The sequence below is a fragment of the Mesoplodon densirostris genome, chromosome 18 (genome assembly GCF_025265405.1).
Source record: "Mesoplodon densirostris isolate mMesDen1 chromosome 18, mMesDen1 primary haplotype, whole genome shotgun sequence".
Classification (NCBI taxonomy): domain Eukaryota; kingdom Metazoa; phylum Chordata; class Mammalia; order Artiodactyla; family Ziphiidae; genus Mesoplodon; species Mesoplodon densirostris.
Genome location: NC_082678.1, coordinates 47,735,006 through 47,754,057, shown reverse-complemented (window position 1 = coordinate 47,754,057; position 19,052 = coordinate 47,735,006). Strand labels below are relative to the sequence as shown.

The following is a 19,052-nucleotide window of genomic DNA, read 5'->3' as shown; positions in this document are numbered from 1 at the left end:
AGTTTTAATAATAATTTTTCAAAAAGTAAAACAGTGAGAAGAAAATATGATTATTCATTTGGTTTGAGGTTAGGAAGACTTTTTAAAACATAAAAACAAATTTCATAAAGGGAAAATGGAAGATTTGGCTAAACAAAATTTTAAATCATTTACATTTGAGAAAGATCCCATAAATAATGGAAGGTAAGTGACAAATTGTATAAAATACTTTGAATATAAATGATTGAAAAGGGTTCCAACCCTTGTTAGGAAGGCCTTTTCAAAAAAAAAATAGTAAGTGAAAAATATTCCAATAAAAAACAGGCAAAGGATATGAGAAGGCAACTCCTTAAGAAGGCATAAAAATGTCAATGCTCAAAAGTACCTGAGAATTCCTCTTTTAAACATTTTCAAAATCAGTTTATTAATTTTAGTGGTAATTCTCCTTATTTCAAAGACCCATGTTATTTTTGACCTTAAAAAGGAATAACTCAACTTGCTCACTGTATTTATTGTTCACTGGAAAAAATGTTTACTATTCTTGACTCGAAGTGTTATTCTGGCTATTTAAATTAAAAAACAAAAAAACAAAAAAACAAACACAACACTGTAAATCAACGATACGCCAATAAAAATTAACTTAAAAAAACCAAAGTGAGACTTAAAGTCTGAAGATTTGTCACCTTTAAGGATATTCAAAAGATTGATTCATGGATTCCAGAAAGCAGAGGTCCCAAAACTCTGGTGGTAGAAATAGCACTAATATACACATGTACAAATTTCTAAATTAGCTGGTGCAGGAGTTCTGCTTCCCATATGACTAAGTAAGTTCCTATTGGATTAAATTTCCTGTGAATAACAATGATAAACTCAGGGTAAAATTATAAAAACAAATACCCAAAGGCACTAGAGAATGAACCAAACTAGGCAGATCTGTGACGGATACTGACACTCAGAAGAAGGAGCTGGGACAGTTGGTGGTACCATACAGCGCAGCTAAAACTCTGCTGAAAAATCCAGTCTTTAATAGCCTGAAGAAACAAAGGACAAAATTCAAGACAATCACAGCTGCTAAAAAGCAAGGGAAGAAATCCCATAAAGGGGGTAGCCAGAGAGAGGAAGCCCCATATTCTGTGTATACACAATACTCAAATTCATGGCTGACTTCTGAATCATGCATGTGTAGATTAAATGTAAAAAAAAAACCAAACAAACAAAACCCAGACAAACGGAATGGATGTTTGACCTACTGCAGTTTGAGTCCAACCAACTGAAAAGCCTGATACGCTAAAGCATCAACCCTCTCTGCAGGAATAAAACAAAATCCACATGACATTTACAATTCCAGGATAAAACCCCAAATTACTCAATATACAAAAAACCAGGATGGGCCTCCCTGGTGGCGCAGTGGTTGAGAGTCCGCCTGCCGATGCAGGGGATACGGGTTCGTGCCCCGGTCTGGGAGGATCCCATATGCCGCGGAGCGGCTGGGCCCGTGGGCCATGGCCGCTGGGCCTGCGCGTCCGGAGCCTGTGCTCCGCAACGGGAGAGACCACAACAGTGAGAGGCCTGCATACCGCAAAAAGAAAAAAAAAAAAAAAAAAAAAGGAAAAAAAAAAAAAAAACCAGGAAAATGTGAACTACTCTTTTTTAAAAAAATTTTTTATTGAAGTATAGTTGATGTATAACTTATAGGTATACAATATAGGGATTCTCAATTTTTAATGGTTGTACTCCACTTTATAATTATTATAAAATACTGGCTATATTCCCCTTGTTGTACAATATATCCTTGTAGCTTACTTTATACCTAATAGTTTGTACCTCCTAATCTCCTACCCCTATATCGCCCCCCTTCCCTCTCCCCACTGGTAACAATTTGTCTGTTCTCTGTATCTGTGAGTCTGCTGCTTTTTTGCTATATTCACTAGTTTTGTTTGTTTGTTTTTGTTTTTGGCCATGCCACACTGCATGCGGGATCTTAGTTCCCCAACCTGGGATCAAACCTGTGCCCCCTGCAGTGGAAGCACAGAGTCTCAACCACTGGACTGCCAGAGAAATCCTGCTGTATTTTTTAGCTTTCACATATAAGTGATGTCATACAGTATTTAATGGGACCTATTCTTAAGAGAAAAGACAGTAAATGGAGATCACCTCTGAAATGACACAAATGTTAGAATTAACAGCAAGATTATAGAAAAAGTTACCATCATGATTATGGAAAAAGTTACTATATATTATGGAAAAAGTTACTATAATGATTATGGAAAAAGTTACTATAACTATGGAAAAAGTTACTAATATGGAAAAAGTTACAGTGAGAAAAAGGAAAATGACTGAAATAAATGAAAAGATAGGAAATCTCAGCAGAGAAACAGAAACTATGAAAAAGAACCAAATGTAAAGTCTAGGACTGAAAAAACAAAAACAAAACAAAAGCAAAACAAAACAAACCCAATAATCTAATATCTGAAGTAAGAAAGTCATCGGATGTGCTTAAAAGGAAATGGAGGAAGGGGCTTCCCTGGTGGCGCAGTGGTTCAGAGTCTGCCTGCCGATGCAGGGGACACGGGTTCAGGCCCTGGTCTGGGAGGATCCCGCATGCCCTGGAACAACTAGGCCCGTGAGCCACAACTGCTGAGCCTGCGCGTCTGGAGTCTGTGCTCCGCAACAAGAGAGGCCACGACGGTGAGAGGCCCACGCACCGCGATGAAGAGTGGCCCCCACTTGCCACAACTAGAGAAAGCCCGCACACAGAAACGAAGACCCAACACAGCAAAAATAAATAAATTAATAAACTCCTACCCCAACATCTTCTTAAAAAAAAAAAAAAAAAAAAAAAGGAAATGGAGGGACTTCCCTGGTGGTGCAGTGGTTAAGAATTCTCCTGCCATTGCAGGGGACATGGTTTTGAGCCTTGGTCCAGGAAGATCCCATATGCCGCAAAGCAACTAAGCCCGTGCGCCACAGCTAAGGAGCCTGCGCTCTAGAGCCTGGGAGCCACAACTACTGAAGCCCACACACCTAGAGCCTGTGCTCCGCAACAAGAGAAGCCACCAAAATAAGAAGCCCGTGCACCACAACAAAGAGTAGCCCCCGCTCGCCACAACTAGAGAAAGCCTGTGCGCAGCAATGAAGACCCAATGCAGCCAAAAAAAGGTTTCAAAAAAAAAAAAAAAAAAAAGGAAATGGAGATGACAAAGAAGTGAGTAAATCTGAAGTCAGAATAGAAATCATCCAATCTAAACAAGAGGAAAAAAAGATAAATTAATAAAGCCCCTGATTTGGGAGACAATAGGCCTAACATACATGTAATTGAATCCCAGAAGGAGAAGAAACTGGAACAGAAAAAATTAACTTCAGTAATAATGTCTGAAAGGCCCCCAAATTTGGTGAAAGACAATCTGTAGATTCAAGAGCACAGCAAACGCCAAACAGGCTAAATAAAAAGAAAATCATGCCTAGAATATCATAGTCAAACTACTGAATACCAGATATAGAGAAAATATAGAAAGCAGCCAGAGAAAAATGATCCATCACATATACAGAACAACAGTTTGAACAAGGGCTGACTGATGTCTTATCAGAAACTATACAGGCCATAAGACAATGGATGAACATATTTAAAGTACTGAAAATTTTCTATATCCAGTGAAAAGATCTTTAAAGAAGGAAGTGAAATAAAGACATTTTCTGATAAAAGAATACTAAAGGAATTTTAGCAGATATGCCTTACAAGAAAAGCCAAAAGCTCTTCAAGCCAGAGGAAAACAATACCACTTGTATACTTGGCTCTTCACAAAGAAATGGTAAATACCTGGGTAAATACAAACAACAATTTTTCTACCCTTTTAAATTAAAAAAGATATATAGATTTGTTTAATGCAAAATTATAACATTTTACAAAATGGATATCCCCATTCCAGTGAATGAGGCTGGTTCCTTATCTAACACCATACATAAAAATCAACTCAAAATGGGTCAAAGATCTAAACTTATGAGCTATAAAACTATAAACTCTTAAACTATAAAACTCTTAGAATAAAACAGGAGAAAATCTTTATGACACTGGATTTTGTAATGATTTCCTGCATATGACACCAAAAGCACATTCAACAAAAGAAAAAATAGATTAAATGGTAAATTTTATTATCTATCTATCTATCTATCTATCTACCTATTATATATATCCAGCAGCTTGCAGGATCTTAGTTCCCTGACCAGGGACTGAACCCAGGCCCCCAGCAGTGAAAGCATGGAGTCCCAACCACTGGACCACCACAGAATTCCCAATGTTACATATATTTTACCACAGATACACAAACAACACCTAGGATTTAGCATTATTTCAAATGTTTGCTAATATTAAGTTAGTAGAAATAAAATTTGCATGCCTTTGAAGTAAAAATCCAAAGACCAAAAACAACCCAACCCCATAACACTGTCATGTGGAGTTTATAATGTATACGGTATATACCATATAACAACTATAATAATAAAAGAGCAATGGATAACTGGAACTGTATGGTTGCAAGATTTCTACATTTTATGTGAAGTGGTACAATAGCAACTCTAAGTAGTCTGAAAAGTTAAGGATGTATTAAATATACTATAATCTACAGAGCCACCACTAAAAAACTGCAAAAAAATAGCTAAAATGCCAATAAATAATTTAAAATGGAATTCTAAAAGAAAAATCATATAATCTAAAAGAAGTCAGGAAAGTAGGTGCAAAAGGAAGATACAAAACGGAGGAAAAGAAAAAAAGAAGGAACAAAAAATCAGAAGGGACAAAACAGAAAACAACTAACAAAATTGTAAACCCAAATCCAACCACAGGGATAATTACATTAACTGTTAATAAACTAAATACTTCACTTGAAAGGAGGAGATTGTCAGTATGGATTGAAAAGTAAGACCCAGCTACATGCTGTCAATAAGAGACACATTTTATATATAAAGATACAGACTAGTTAAAAGCAAATGGATGGGAAAAGATACACCATGCAAATAATAAACAAAAGAAGACTGGAGGGACTTTCCTGGTGGTGTAGTGGATAAGACTCTGCACTCCCAATGCAGGGGGCCTGGGTCTGATCCCTTGTCAGGGAACTAGATCTCACATGCATGCTGCAACTAAGAGTTTGCAAGCCACAACTAAGGAGCCTGCGAGCCTGAACTAAGGAGGCTGCTTTCTGCAACTAAGACCTGGTGCAACCAAATAAACAAATACTTTTTAAAAAATGATTAAAAGAAGACTGGAGTGGCTATATTAATATCAGAAAAAAATTAATTTCAAGGCAAAGTATTATCAGAGATGAAAGAGGGGCATTTCACAATGATAAGATGGTCAATTCATCAGGAAGACATAACAGTCATAACGGTGTATGTGCCTAGTAAGAGACCTGCAAAATACAGGAAACAAAAACTGACAGAGTTAAAGGGAAGAACAGAAAATCCACAATCATATTTGGTGATTTTAACATTCCCTCTCAGAAATTTTTTAAATTAATTAATTAATTAATGGCTGCATTGGGTCTTTTTTTTTTTTTTTTTTTGCGGTATGCGGGCCTCTCACTGTTGTGGCCTCCCCTGTTGCGGAGCACAGGCTCCGGACGCGCAGGCTCCGGACGCGCAGGCTCAGCGGCCATGGCTCACGGGCCCAGCCGCTCCGCGGCATATGGGATCCTCCCAGACCGGGGCACGAACCCGTATCCCCTGCATCGGCAGGCGGACTCTCAACCACTTGCGCCACCAGGGAGGCCCTGCATTGGGTCTTTATTGTGGTGAGCAGAGGCTACTCTTCATTGCGGTGAGCAGGCTTCTCATTGCAGTGGCTTTTCCTGTTGCGGAGCATGGGCTCTAGATGCATGGGCTTCAATAGTCGCAGCACGCAGGCCCTAGAGGGCGTGGGCTTCAGTAGTTGTGGTGTCTGGGCTCAGCAGTTGAGGCGGTGGGCTCAGTAGTTGTGGCTTGCGGGCTCTAGAGCACAGGCTCAGTAGTTGTGGCGCACGGGCTCAGTTGCTCTGCGGCATGTGGGATCTTCCTGGACCAGGGATCAAACCCATGTCCCCTGCATTGGCAGGCAGATTCTTAACCACTGCGCCACCAGGGAAGTACCCCCTCTTAAAAATTAATAGAGCACCTAGACAAAATATTAGTGAAGACATAGAGGATCTCAACACTATCAACCACTTCAACCTAATTGATATTTATAAAACACTATGCCCAACATACAGAATACTTTCTTTCCATTGTACATAGTTATGGTCTTCAACATAGATACGCGCTAAGCCATAAAACAAGTCTCAATAAATTTAAAAGGACTGAAATAACACCACGTATGCTCTGATCATAATGGAATTAAATTAGGAATCAGTAACAATAAGATATCCAGGAAAACCCGAAATAGTTGGAAATTAAACCACACACGTCTAAATAATCCATATGTCACTACATACAGATCCTACAGACATAAAAATAATAGCAAGACATTATTATGAACCATTTTATGCCAACAAGTTTGCCAACTTAGATTTAACACCAATATTGGTGGCACAGTGGTTAAGAATCCGCCTGCCAATGCAGGGGACAAGGGTTCAAGCCCTGGTCCAGGAAGATCCCACATGCCGCGGAGCAACTAAGCCTGTGCGCTGCAACTACTGAGCCTGTGCACCACAACTACTGAAGCCCACGCGCCTAGAGAGCCCGTGCTCTGCAACAAGAGAAGCCACCGCAATGAGAAGCCCATGTACCACAACAAAGAGTAGCCCCTGCTTGCTGCAACTAGAGAAAGCCTGTGCACAGCAACGAAGACCCAACACAGCCAAAAATAAATAAATTTATTTAAAAAAAAAAACACCAATATTACACAAACTCTTTCGGAAAATGGAGGAGAAAGAGGAGATTAAACTTCCCAAGCCATTCAATGAGGTCAGTATAACTCTAATTCCAAAACCTGACAAGATATAACAACATAAATATTCCTCATGAACACAGACACAAACATCCTTACCAAAATATTGGCAAATCCAATACAGCAAATAGGGTTTATTCAAGTAATGCAATGTTGTTTAAACATTTAAAAATCAATCAGTGACTCATAAAACTTAACAATAAGAAAGCAAACAACCAAATTAAAAAATGGGCAAAAAATCTGGACAGCTCAATGAACTAAATATACAGATGGCAAACATATGAAAAGATGCTCAACATCATAAATCATTAAAAAATTGCAAATTAAAACAATAATGAGCTACCAGTACACACCTATTAGAATGGCTAAAACCTAAAATACAGACAACAGCGAATGCTGGTGAGGCTGTGAAGCAACAGGAACTTTCATTCATTGCTGGCAGGATGCAAAATGGTACAGCTATATTGAGGGCAGCTGGGCAGTTTCTTACAAAGCTACACATAGTCTTACCATATGATCTAGCAATTGTAGTTCTTCGTATCTACCTAAATGAGGTGAAAACTTACCTCCATATAAAAATGTTTATAGTGGCTTTATTCATAATTGCCAAAACTTGTAAGCAACCGAGATGTTCAGTAGGTGAATGGATAAACAAACTGTGGTACATCCATACCATGAATATTATTCAGGAATAAAAATAAATATTACTATTCCATGCCATGGAATATTATTCAGGAACAAAAAGAAATGAGTTATCAAGCCATAAAAACAACCTTAAATGTACAGTTAAGTGAAAGAAGACCATCTGAAAAGGCTAAATGTGATTCCAAAGCTTATATGATTTTGGCTATATGACACTCTAGAAAAGGCAAAACTACAGAGACAGAAATAAGACCAGTGGTTGCCAGGGGCTAGAGAAGATCAAGGGAGGGAAGAACAGGTGGAGCACAGAGTATCTTTAGTATCAGACAGGGTATCTTCTGTCTGATACTATAATGGTAGATACGTGTCATTATATATTTGTCAAAACCCACAGAATGTACAACACAAAGAGTAAAACCTAATGTAAGTAATGTAAATAATGTAAGCCCTAATGGACTGTAGTTAATAATAATGTATCAATGTTTGCTCATCAGTTGTAACAAATGGGGTACACTAATACAAAATGTTAATAATAGGAGAAACTGCTGTGGGGAGGGGTGGCGGGGGAGAGCTTGGGTTTTCAAGCTCTCATAAAGTAATAGCCATAAAACAAAAACATGATAAATTAGATTGCATCAAAATTAAAAACTTCTGTTCAGCAAGACACTGTTAAGAAAACAAACAGGCAAGCCATGTACTGAGTGAAAACATTCACAAAACATATATATTTGACAAAGTACTTGTATCCAGAATACATAAAGAAATCTTATAACTCAATAACAAGAAAACAAACAACTCAAAGAAAATGGGCAACAGATCTAAAACAGACCCTTCACAAAGAAGATATACAGATGGCCAGTAAGGACATGAAAAACTATGTAAATTCTATATTAGTCATCAGGGAAATGCAAATTAAAAACCAAAATGATATACCACCCCCCTCCCTCAAATGAGGACGTGGAGCAACTGGAACTCTTTTACATTGTTGGAGTGTAATATGGTGCAATCCCCTTTGGAAAAAGGTCTAGCAGTCTCCAATAAAAAGCATCCATATATCCTATGACTCAGCAATTCCAATCCTAGGCATTTACTCAAGAGAAAACACGTGTCCACAAAAGGGTTTGTGTACAACTATTCATGGCAACTTTATATTCATAATAGCACCAAACTGGAAATAGTCATCAATCCATCAATCAGAGAATGGGTAACTGTGATATATTCATAAAATGGAAAACTACTCAGCAACAAAAAGGAATGAACTGCTGATAAATGTAACAACATGGAGGAATGTCAAAAACTTTATATTGAATGAAAGAAGCCTTACTCAAAACAGTATATGCTGTATGATTCCATTTTTATGAAGTTCTGAAAAGGCAAATCTCATCTACAGTGGAAAAAAAAAATCAAGACAGAGACTGCCTCTGGGGGTAAAGGTGGAGATAAGGGAGCATAATAATAAGACTCTAAATTTTGATAGGTTTTGGGTTACAGAGGTATATGCATTTGCCAGAACCTAGCAAAGGTATACTTAATGTTTGTCCATATCACTGTATGTAAATTTTACCTCAAAAGAAAAAAGCCATAAACGAATACTGAACTCTAGTTAATGATATATATTCATGCTGAAGGATTTAGAGAAAATGTATTGATGACATAGATCAAAAAGAAACATGATGGATGGAGAGATGGATGGATAGATAGATACATGACAAAGCAAGTATCGTAAGATGAGAATGACAGAATCCAGATGCTGAGGATAAGTGAGCTCATTGTAAAATTCTTTCAACTTTGCAGTATAATAAAATGTTGGAAATCAATTATATCACTAGAAAATAAAAAGACAATGTATATTGGATGCAGTGGACGTGGCTGTTTGGAATAAAAGAAGAGAATCTATCTTTATCCTTGTTGCCTTCACTAAATGTTTGTCTCCGTAGCTATTAAGGAAAACAGGCTGTCAGAATGCTGGTTTCGCCACCTAAAAGAAGTCTTCAGCTGCTTGTGTCATAACATTGGCTCTGATATAATTCTTCAGATTTGAAAGACTAGAAATGTTGAAAATGTAGAGGCCGTTTCAATACCCACAAGGCAGGGCTGGGAACTAAGACTTATAAATTTGGCTCTGGCACCCGGTGGGGAGGGGGCAATGACTGAGCTAGGTCAGAAGTGGCCAGTCACAGAGACCCTCGCCAGCTCCAGCAGTTCTCTGTCTGGATGTCGGCCCCACATACTGGCTTAAAACCTCAAGAAACTAGAAGATCTCACCAGTGGGATCAGCCAGAGCAGCTGAAACACGTCCCTGTAAACAATAAATGTTTATCTGGGCAGATAACCTGGCAGATAGCCGCGTCCTGATCTTAGGCAACTTGAAACCCCACAACGGGAGGCTGAGCACAGAGGGGCCCTTTGCCTTTGCCACACGGATAGGAAGGCAGAGATGGAAGGTGGACCTGGCTCCTACTACAAGAGAGGCGGCAGGAAGCCACTCTGCAAGTGCCAGCTTCTCTCCTGGGCGATGGCCAGACTCCCTTAAACACAGAGGGTGGGGACAGAGAAGTCAAGTGAGCCAACACTGAACAGTGCCACCGCATGAAGCTGGCTGTTACACCACAGCCCTGGAGGTATGAGGGGCTCTGGCGTGTTGGCTGCGGCCACAGGAACCACACTGGCTGAGGGCTTCCCCAGGCCTGGGTGGGAGGCTCATCACTGACTCCGGCCACACACAGGCTCAGTCGCCACCTCGGTCAGTGGCAAACAGCTGCTGAGAGAGGAGGGGCAGACCCAGGGGTGCTGTGCTCTGCACAGCAACATCTGCCACTTTAGGAGACTCCAGACAAGACTCGTAAGAACCATATGGCTTAGACCTCACGGAGGTACCAGAAGAAAGGGTTGTACAGGCAAAGAGGCGGCTCGAAGAAAGGAATGGAGGTATGCTGATGGCACAGAGAGGCCCTTCACTGACAACTGTCTCTGCAAACAATTTTACTACCAGTTCTGAAAACCCCACACCCTAAGTGAGGGATTAAATCTTGGCACTGGTTATTCCCCCCATTTATGTGCCTCTGCCCACACTGCTCTTGGGACGGCAGAGGACAGGGAAGTGGAACTCACAGTTTGCCTAAAGGGAAAGTTCAGCTCTTGTTCAGCAGATTATGGTTGAGTTCTCTTCCAGGGAAGAGAACGAGATAGTTTAACAAAGGTTCTTTGCTCTGAAAGAGTACCACGTTAAGCCCAGAAGAACAATAAGGGTGTGGATCTGGGATGGAGCCTGATGGAGAAGTGTAGGAGTGTGTGTGTGTATGTGTGTGTGTGATAATGTTGTTTTTTTTTTCAGGGGTTGGGGGAGGATGCCAATCCATTCTTTAGACTTCATTTGCACTTATAGCTGCTTTATAATCATTTCCTGAAAACACAGTAGGAAGAGAGTGGTATGTGCTCACCCCACCCTCCATCTAACACTGCCCCAGCAATCCAACTATGTGCTTTAAACTGAGAAGAGGCCAGTTTTTTGCCTTTGGCAGCACTGAAGGCCAGACATTACCAGCACTCCTGTGAACAGCTCAAGGCTCCACCCAAAGAAGACTGCACACACTGAAATCCAAGAGGACTATCATTTCTAGCACAACAACCCAGGAGAGAAAGAGGAGAGCTGAGGAAGCTGGGTGGGACAGTTGGGACGCTTCTGAGTTCGGACACCAGAACACCCAAGTGTTAGCATAGGAATTTTGGTAGAGTGGTGACAGATCAATTCTAGTGTGGGAAAGCTCAAATGCTATACTAAAAAAAAAGTTATCTGTATACAAGGAGAGAGATGAGAATGAGGGCGGGGTGTAGGCTAGAGGGTAGTAAGGTGGAGGAAGCATATTTAGAGAACTGGGTAGCTGCTGAGCTAATCCAATTCTGAATACACAGGAGATGTTCCAGCCTCTTTTCAGGAGAGGCTGATGGAGAGTGGTTATGCGTAGGCCAGGACAAACAGGTTCCATTTCTGGTCTAGAAGTTGACTGGAGGGCTCCTCTGCAAGACAGTCTTAATAAAATGTTGATACACAGACACCACAAACCTACTGCTCCTGGCTATCCAAGGCCAAAGGCATCTTCTTCCAGAAGAGCTGTGTGATAGCCTCTATGCTCTAAGACACCCAATTTTATTTACTGGGTTTTCCTGTTTACTCTGAGAAGATCTGCAGATCTCCCTAGGGAGTCTTTAGAGAGATGCTAAGGAGGGGAGCAGGGAGACCGCTGTGAACAGTACTAAGGACACAGCTCTTTTACACCCTAACATTACTTCTTACCTGGCAGGAAAGAGAGAATGGACATGGAAAGGGAGTTCCCTAGTTTGTTTAATTAATTAACTATTTAATTAGTTAGTTCTAGTATTCATCCTTTATTTTTTGTTTCTGATGTGCAGGATTCTCTTGGACTCTTGACCCTCATGGAAAATGGAATTGGAAGTATGACAATTATTGGCATCTGAAGGCACTTTCTGTTGTTTGTTGTTTTTCCCATGAGAATATCATCAGAGTGATGAACAAGGTACAAATGCTTTAAAATAATCAATATTTTCATTTAGAAAGGAAATTTCTTTGAAAACAGTTGACCCATTTTGGGTACCATAGTCTCTGTTTATATGAAAATAAGAAGAGGCAGAAGGAGTTCCATTTCTGCCAGAGACAGTCTGTCTTTTGCTAATTTTTTGAAAGCAATAGGTTCTCTCTCTCTCTCTATGTATGTATGTATGTATGTATTTATGGCTGCCTTGGGTCTTCGTTGTTGTGTGGGCTTTCTCTAGTTGCAGCAAGCAGGGGCTACTCTTCCTTGTGGTGTGTGGGCTTCTCATTGCAGTGGCTTCTCTTGTTGTGGAGCATGGGCTCTAGGCACGTGGGCTTCAGTAGTTGTGGCACGCAGGCTCAGTAGTTGTGGTGCGTGGCCTTTAGGGCATATGGGCTTCAGTAGTTGTGGTGTGCGGGCTCTAGAGCGCAGGCTCAGTAGCTGTGGCGCACAGGCTTAGTTGCTCTGCGGCATGTGGGATCTTCCCGGACCAGGGCTCGAACCCGTATCCCCCGCATTGGCAGGCGGATTCTTAACCACTGCACCAGCAGGGAAGTCCAGCAATAGGTTCTTTTTAAGTTCTGGAGCAAACTAGACACTTCCAAAAGGAAAACAGAGAAGGAGATAGGATCTGATACTGCATGACTTGTGGCTATCTCATATCCCAGAGAGAGAGAGAAAGAGAGAAAGAGAAAGAGAGAGAGAGAGAGAGAGAGAGAGAGAGAGAGAGAGAGAGAGAGAGAGAGAGAGAGAGCATGTGCCTGGAGGAACCTACCCCCTCCTGGAGGCAGGCCTCTCTAGGCATGCTTTCCATATGTGCAGTCATCCTGAGCCCAAAGATGATTCAGGTACTACAAGGCCTCTGCAGGTGTCACCGTTGCCCAATGTTTTAGAAAGGAAAGAAAATCTGGGAAAAGAATCTAAAAAATAGTGGATATATGTATATGTGTAACTGATTCACTTTGCTGTACAGCAGAAGCTAACACAACATTGTAAATCAACTATACTCCAATAAAAGTTAATTAAAAAAAAAGAAGAAAATCTGAGGATGATTCTCTAGGGCTGTGCTGTCTAATACAACAGCCATTAACCACATGTGGCTATTTAAACTTAAATTTAAATTACCTAAAATTAAATATAATTAAAAATTTAGTTCCAAAAAACAGAAAGACATCCAGGTTCATGGGTTGGAAAACTTAATATTGTTAAGATGACAGTACTATCCAAAGTGATCTTCAGATTCAATGCAATCCCCATCAAAATCCCAATGGCATTTTTTGCAGGAACAGAAAAACAAATCCTAAAATTCGTATGGACTCTCAAAAGACGCCAAATAGCCAAAACAATTTTGAAAAAGAACAAAAATTGGAAGACTCACATTTCCCAATTTCAAAACTTACTACAAAGCTACAGTAATCAAAACAGTTTGGTACTGGCATAAGGCCATAGAGACTAGTAGAACAGAACACAGAGCCCAGAAATAAACCTTCATATATACTGTCAATCAATTTTTGACAAGGGTGCAAAGACCACTCAGTGGGGAGAGTCTTCAATAAATGGTGTTGGTAAGGTTGGATATTCCCATGCAAGAGAATGAAGATGGAGCCTTATCTTACACCATATTAAAAAATTAACTCAAAATCGATCAAAGACCTAAATGTAAGAGCTAAAACTAGAAAACTGTTACAGGAAAACACAGGGGGAAATCTTCACGACATTGGAATTGGCAATGATTTCTTGGATCTGACAGCAAATGCATAGGCAAAAAAATGTTTTAAATATAAAATGGACTTATCAAAATTGAAAACATTCATATACTAAATGACACTATCAAGAGAGTGAAAAGACAACCTACTGAATGGGAGAAAATATTTGTAAATCATTTATCTGCTAAGGAATTGATATCCAGAATATATAAAGAACCTCCTACAACTCAACAACAACAAAACAAGCTGATTCAAAAACGGGCAAATGACTGGAAAAGACATTTCTCCAAAGAAAATTGTCAAATGGCATAAGCACATAAAAAGATGCTCAACATCATTAGTCCCTAGGAAAATGCAAACCCAAACCACAATGATATACCCCTTCACACCCACTAGGATGGCTATTATCTAGAAAACCAGAAAAAAGAAAAAAAAAGAGAACTTTGGTGAGGATGTAGAAAAACTGGAACCACTGTGCACTGCTGGTGGGCCTATAAAATAGTGTAGCTGCTGTTTGAAAAACAGTTTGGCGGTTCCTCAAAAGGTTAAACACAGAATTACCATATAATTCAGCAATTACACTCTTATGTACATACTCAAGGAATTGAAAGCAAGGACTCAAACAGATACTTGTACACCACTAGTACACCACAAGGTCCATAGTAGCACTACTCACACTAGCCAAAAGGTGGAGCAACCCAAGTGTCCACCAACAGATGAATGATGAAAAAAGTGTGGTATATATATATACACGTTAGAATTATTCAGCCATAGAAAGGAACTAAATTCTGACACAGACAACAACATGGATGAGCCTTGAAAACACTATGCTAAGTGAAGTAAGCCAGACACAAAAGGACAAATATTGTATGATTCAACCTATATGAGGTACCTCAAATATGCAAATTTATAGAGACAGAAGGTAGACTAGAGGTCACAAGGGGCTGGGGGGGTGTTTTGTTTTGTTTGTTTGTTTGTTTGTTTTTGCGGTGCGCGGGCCTCTCACTGTTATGGCCTCTCCCGTTGCGGAGCACAGGCTCCGGATGCGCAGGCTCAGTGGTCATGGCTCACGGGCCCAGCCACTCCGCGGCACGTGGGATCTTCCCAGACCGGGGCACGAACCCGTGTCCCCTGCATCGGCAGGCGGACTCTCAAACCACTGCGCCACCAGGGAAGCCCTGGGGGGGTGTTTTTGAGAATTTCTTATTTAATGGATACAGAGTTTCTGTTTGCAATGATGAAAAAGTTCTAGAAATGGATGAGTGATGACTGTAGAACACTGTGAATGTACTTAAATGTAACTGAATTGTACAATTAAAAAATGGTTAAAACAGTAAGTTTTATGTTATGTATATTTTACCAAAATTTTTAAAAATTAAAAAAAATCAATTCCTCAGGGGCACCAGCCCCATTACAAGTGTCAACAGCTATATGTGGCTAGTTGGCTACCACACTAGACAGTGCAGAGTAGTACATTTTCATCACTGCAGAAAGTCCTATTGGACAGCACTGCTCTAGAGATATATTAAGACCACCTGATCCTGTTTTCAGCCAAACCATCCTAAAAGCTGCCTCTAGCTGCCTTATCCCTTATTCCAGTGTACCACTAGCCTGCCTACTTCCTCTCTAACCACTGTAAACCCCCTTAGCAGTGTAAATTTGAAAGTTTACAGTACTATTTCACAAGTGCTATTTCATTTAATATTCAGAACTGATGGGGATGGTGGTGTTATTCCTTTTTTTTAGGCTTAAAAACTAAGGCCCACAGTTTTGTAAGTGGAGCTGGGATGCAAACGCTTGATTTTGAATTTTGTGTTCTTTCCACCTCTACACCACACTGCCTCTCAGAGGGTTTCGTCATTTTCACCAGCACTAACATCACCAAAAAGCATTCACTGAGCTGCACATGTTGATGTCCAGGAGGCTGTACAATGGTGGTCATCCTCTCCTTAGAAGTTTCCAACCTCAAACATGTTATATCCTCAAAGGCTTCCTTTTCCAACCTGCCCATTTTAATCAACAGTAGCTCAAATACTTCAGTTATTTAGCCTCAAAATTTTATAAAGATGTTCAATTCTTCCCACCTTTACCCTACTTGTACTATAGGAAAACTAAGTCATATTGTAATGCTGCTGCTGTTCTGAGCTAGATTCTCATCACCACAATCTTAGATAACATACTGCCAACCGGCCTCTTGCTTTTACTGTTTCTCCCCTCCTAAACCCTGCCACCAGATTAGTCATCTGTATCTCTAATTCTGTCATGTTATTCCCTAACATTATATTTTTTACATAAAATTTTTTTTAAATATAAGGAAGAATAAATGGCACGTAGGCAGCAGGGGAAAGACATTTAAGAAAATAAATGAAAAATAAGATGTGTCTCCCATGAAACAAGTATAGTCCAGAATATGTTCATTTTGGGGGGGTGAAAGAGTAAGAATAAGAACACATTGAGCTATTTTAGGAAGGAAACCTTAGTTCAACATCAGAAATGTATTAATGTATATTCCCATACTAACAGGTCAAAAAAGACATACCACATGATCATCAACAGATGAAGGAAAAATATTTACTACAATTTAACTCATTTATTTATGATGAAAAATAACCTCAGTAAACCAGGAATAGAAGGGAACATCCTTAACCTGATGAAAGATATTTATCAGAAATCTATGGCAAATAGAAGATTTAATGACACAAGTTTAGAAGCACTGCCATTTAAGTCAGAAAAAAGTAAGGATTTCTGTTTTTCTGTCATCTATCATTAGAACTAATGCTACTAGCGTTGGCAGATATAGCAACAGAAAAAATAGCACTTACGTTTATACCATTAATAGCCAACTAGAAAGTACAATATTCAAAATAGCAATTAAAGCTGTGCAAAGGGGCTTCCCTGGTGGCGCAGTGGTTAAGAATCCGCCTGTCAATGCAGGGGACATGGGTTCAAGCCCTGGTCCAGGAAGATCCCACATGCCGCGGAGCAACTAAGCCCATGCGCCACAACTACTGAGCTCGCGTGCCTAGAGCCTGTGCTCTGCAACAAGACAAGCCACCGCAATGAGAAGTCCGTGCACCTCAACAAAGAGTAGCCCCCGCTTGCTGCAACTAGAGAAAGCCCGCGCGCAGCAACGAAGACACAATGCAGACAAAAATAAATAAATAAATGGGAAAAAAGACCCAATGCAGCCAAAAATAAATAAATAAAATGAATAAATTTTTATTCATTTTATTCATTTTATTTATTTGTAGGTCATTTGTAGGGATATGGATTGACCTAGAGGCTGTCATACAGAGTGAAGTAAGTCAGAAAAACAAATACCATATATTAACGCATATATGTGGAATATAGAAAAAAGGTACAGATGAACCTACTTGCAGGGCAGGAATAGAGGTGCAGATGTAGAGAATGGATGTTTGGACATGGTGGGGAAGGGGAGGGTGGGGTGAACTGGGAAATTAGGTTGACATAAATACACTACCATGTGTAAAATAGATAGCTAGTGGGAACCTGCTGTGTATAGCACAGGGAAGTCAGCTCAGAGCTATGTGATGACCTAGATGGGTGGGATGGGGGTGGGGAGGGAGGTCCCAGAGGGAGGGAATATATGTATACATACAGCTGATTCACTTCATTGTACAGCAGAAACTAACACAACATTGTAAAACAATTATACTCCAATAAAAAAAAAAGTCATGGGCCTCCCTGGTGGCGCAGTGGTTAAGAGTCCGCCTGCCGATGCAGGGGATACGGGTTCGTGCCCCGGTCTGGGAGGATCCCATATGCCGCGGAGCGGCTGGGCCCGTGAGCCATGGCCGCTGGGCCTGCGCATCCGGAGCCTGTGCTCCGCAACGGGAGAGGCCACAACAGTGAGAGGCCCACATACCGCAAAAAGAAAAAAAAAAAAAAAAAAAAGTCATTATGAATGAATCAGGATCAGAGATAGTGGACTCCAAAGAGTGGAAAATTACTAGATTCTTATCAAGATAATTTAGTAATGTGTTTAGCAGGATTCAAAATACGAAGTATGGGAATTCCCTGGCGGTCCAATGGTTAGGACTCCATGCTTCCACTGCAGGGGGCACAGGTTCAACCCCTGGCCCGGGAACTAGGATCCCACATGCAGTACTGCACAGCCAAAAAAAAAAAAAAAAAAAAGAGGAGGAGGAGGAGACTGGGTATTGGGAGGTAACTGGCAATCTCTGCTCCAACAGCAGTTTGATTTTTTTGGTCTAGTGCTTTCCCACTGTTTCATGTTGCCTCTGTTTCATTAGCTAATGATTTAGTCATCCAGGCCTCCAGGGCCAGCAGTTTTTCCAAAGAATTAAACATAAGCGCGCGCTCGCTCGCTCTCGCTCGCGCACTCTCTCTCCCAGTTGAATAATTACAATAAAACCCACCGTTAATTGAGGACTTGCTATGTCTTAGTTATTATTCTAAGAGCTTTACATGTATTAAAACATTTAATCCTCAAAACAACCCTTCGTCGTAGGTACCCTTATTAGCTTCCATTTTATATTTAGGGAAACTGAGGTACAGAACCATTAAGTTGCCCAAGGTTACACAGGTAGTAAATAGTAGAGTCAGAATGCAAGCCCAAGAGAATTCAAGCTCCAGAGCCCATCCTCCAAACCACTGCTACTCTACACGGCCTCTTGGGGAAGTGCTATAATTGCCTAAAAGTAGATGGTGGCTTTCATCACACTACAGACATGCCATTCTCCTCCTCAGGATTATTCATAAACTGTGCTAAAAGCAGCATGTCTGTTGTGTTGTCTTACTTTTGCATTCCCTATCTTCTTCTGTTCTTCTCCCAAACCTGAGGCTGAGAAAAGAGATTGTGACATGCTTTAGGTTTTTAGAAAGTTCACATCCCTGAACTCCTGTTGGAACTTGCAGAAGATTTGCTAGGTAATTAATTAGGTGTCTGTAGAGAATCCAGAGGTTCAAAGTTTCTTTATCTTGTTAATAGAAATATTGTTTCCAAATATATTTTTTAATTTTCTTTTCACTCCCACTCCCCCAGCTTCAGTGTTCTAGTTCTAGTTGTGGCTAGTAAGGGTACCACCATTTATCACTCCATGTCTCTTCCCATGGATACCCCACAGAGATGGTGCTTGAGCATACAGTCAGTATATAGCCTGGGCTTCTCTGCAGGGTCAAACATCTCCCCTAACTTCCTCTGGTAGGCTTGACTTGTGGCATTCACTTAATATTAGGTATTTATTGAGCACTATTTGCCAGGTAGTACTTGCAGTT

The 19,052-nt window shown here is 40.3% G+C and overlaps 1 protein-coding gene across 2 annotated transcripts in view; it reads right to left on the bottom strand.

Annotated features, from left to right (window-relative positions):
- Nucleotides 1-19,052, bottom strand: part of SMG6 (SMG6 nonsense mediated mRNA decay factor) — a 232,781-nt gene that overhangs the window by 57,657 nt on the left and 156,072 nt on the right. The gene's annotated exons all lie outside the window — the stretch shown is intronic.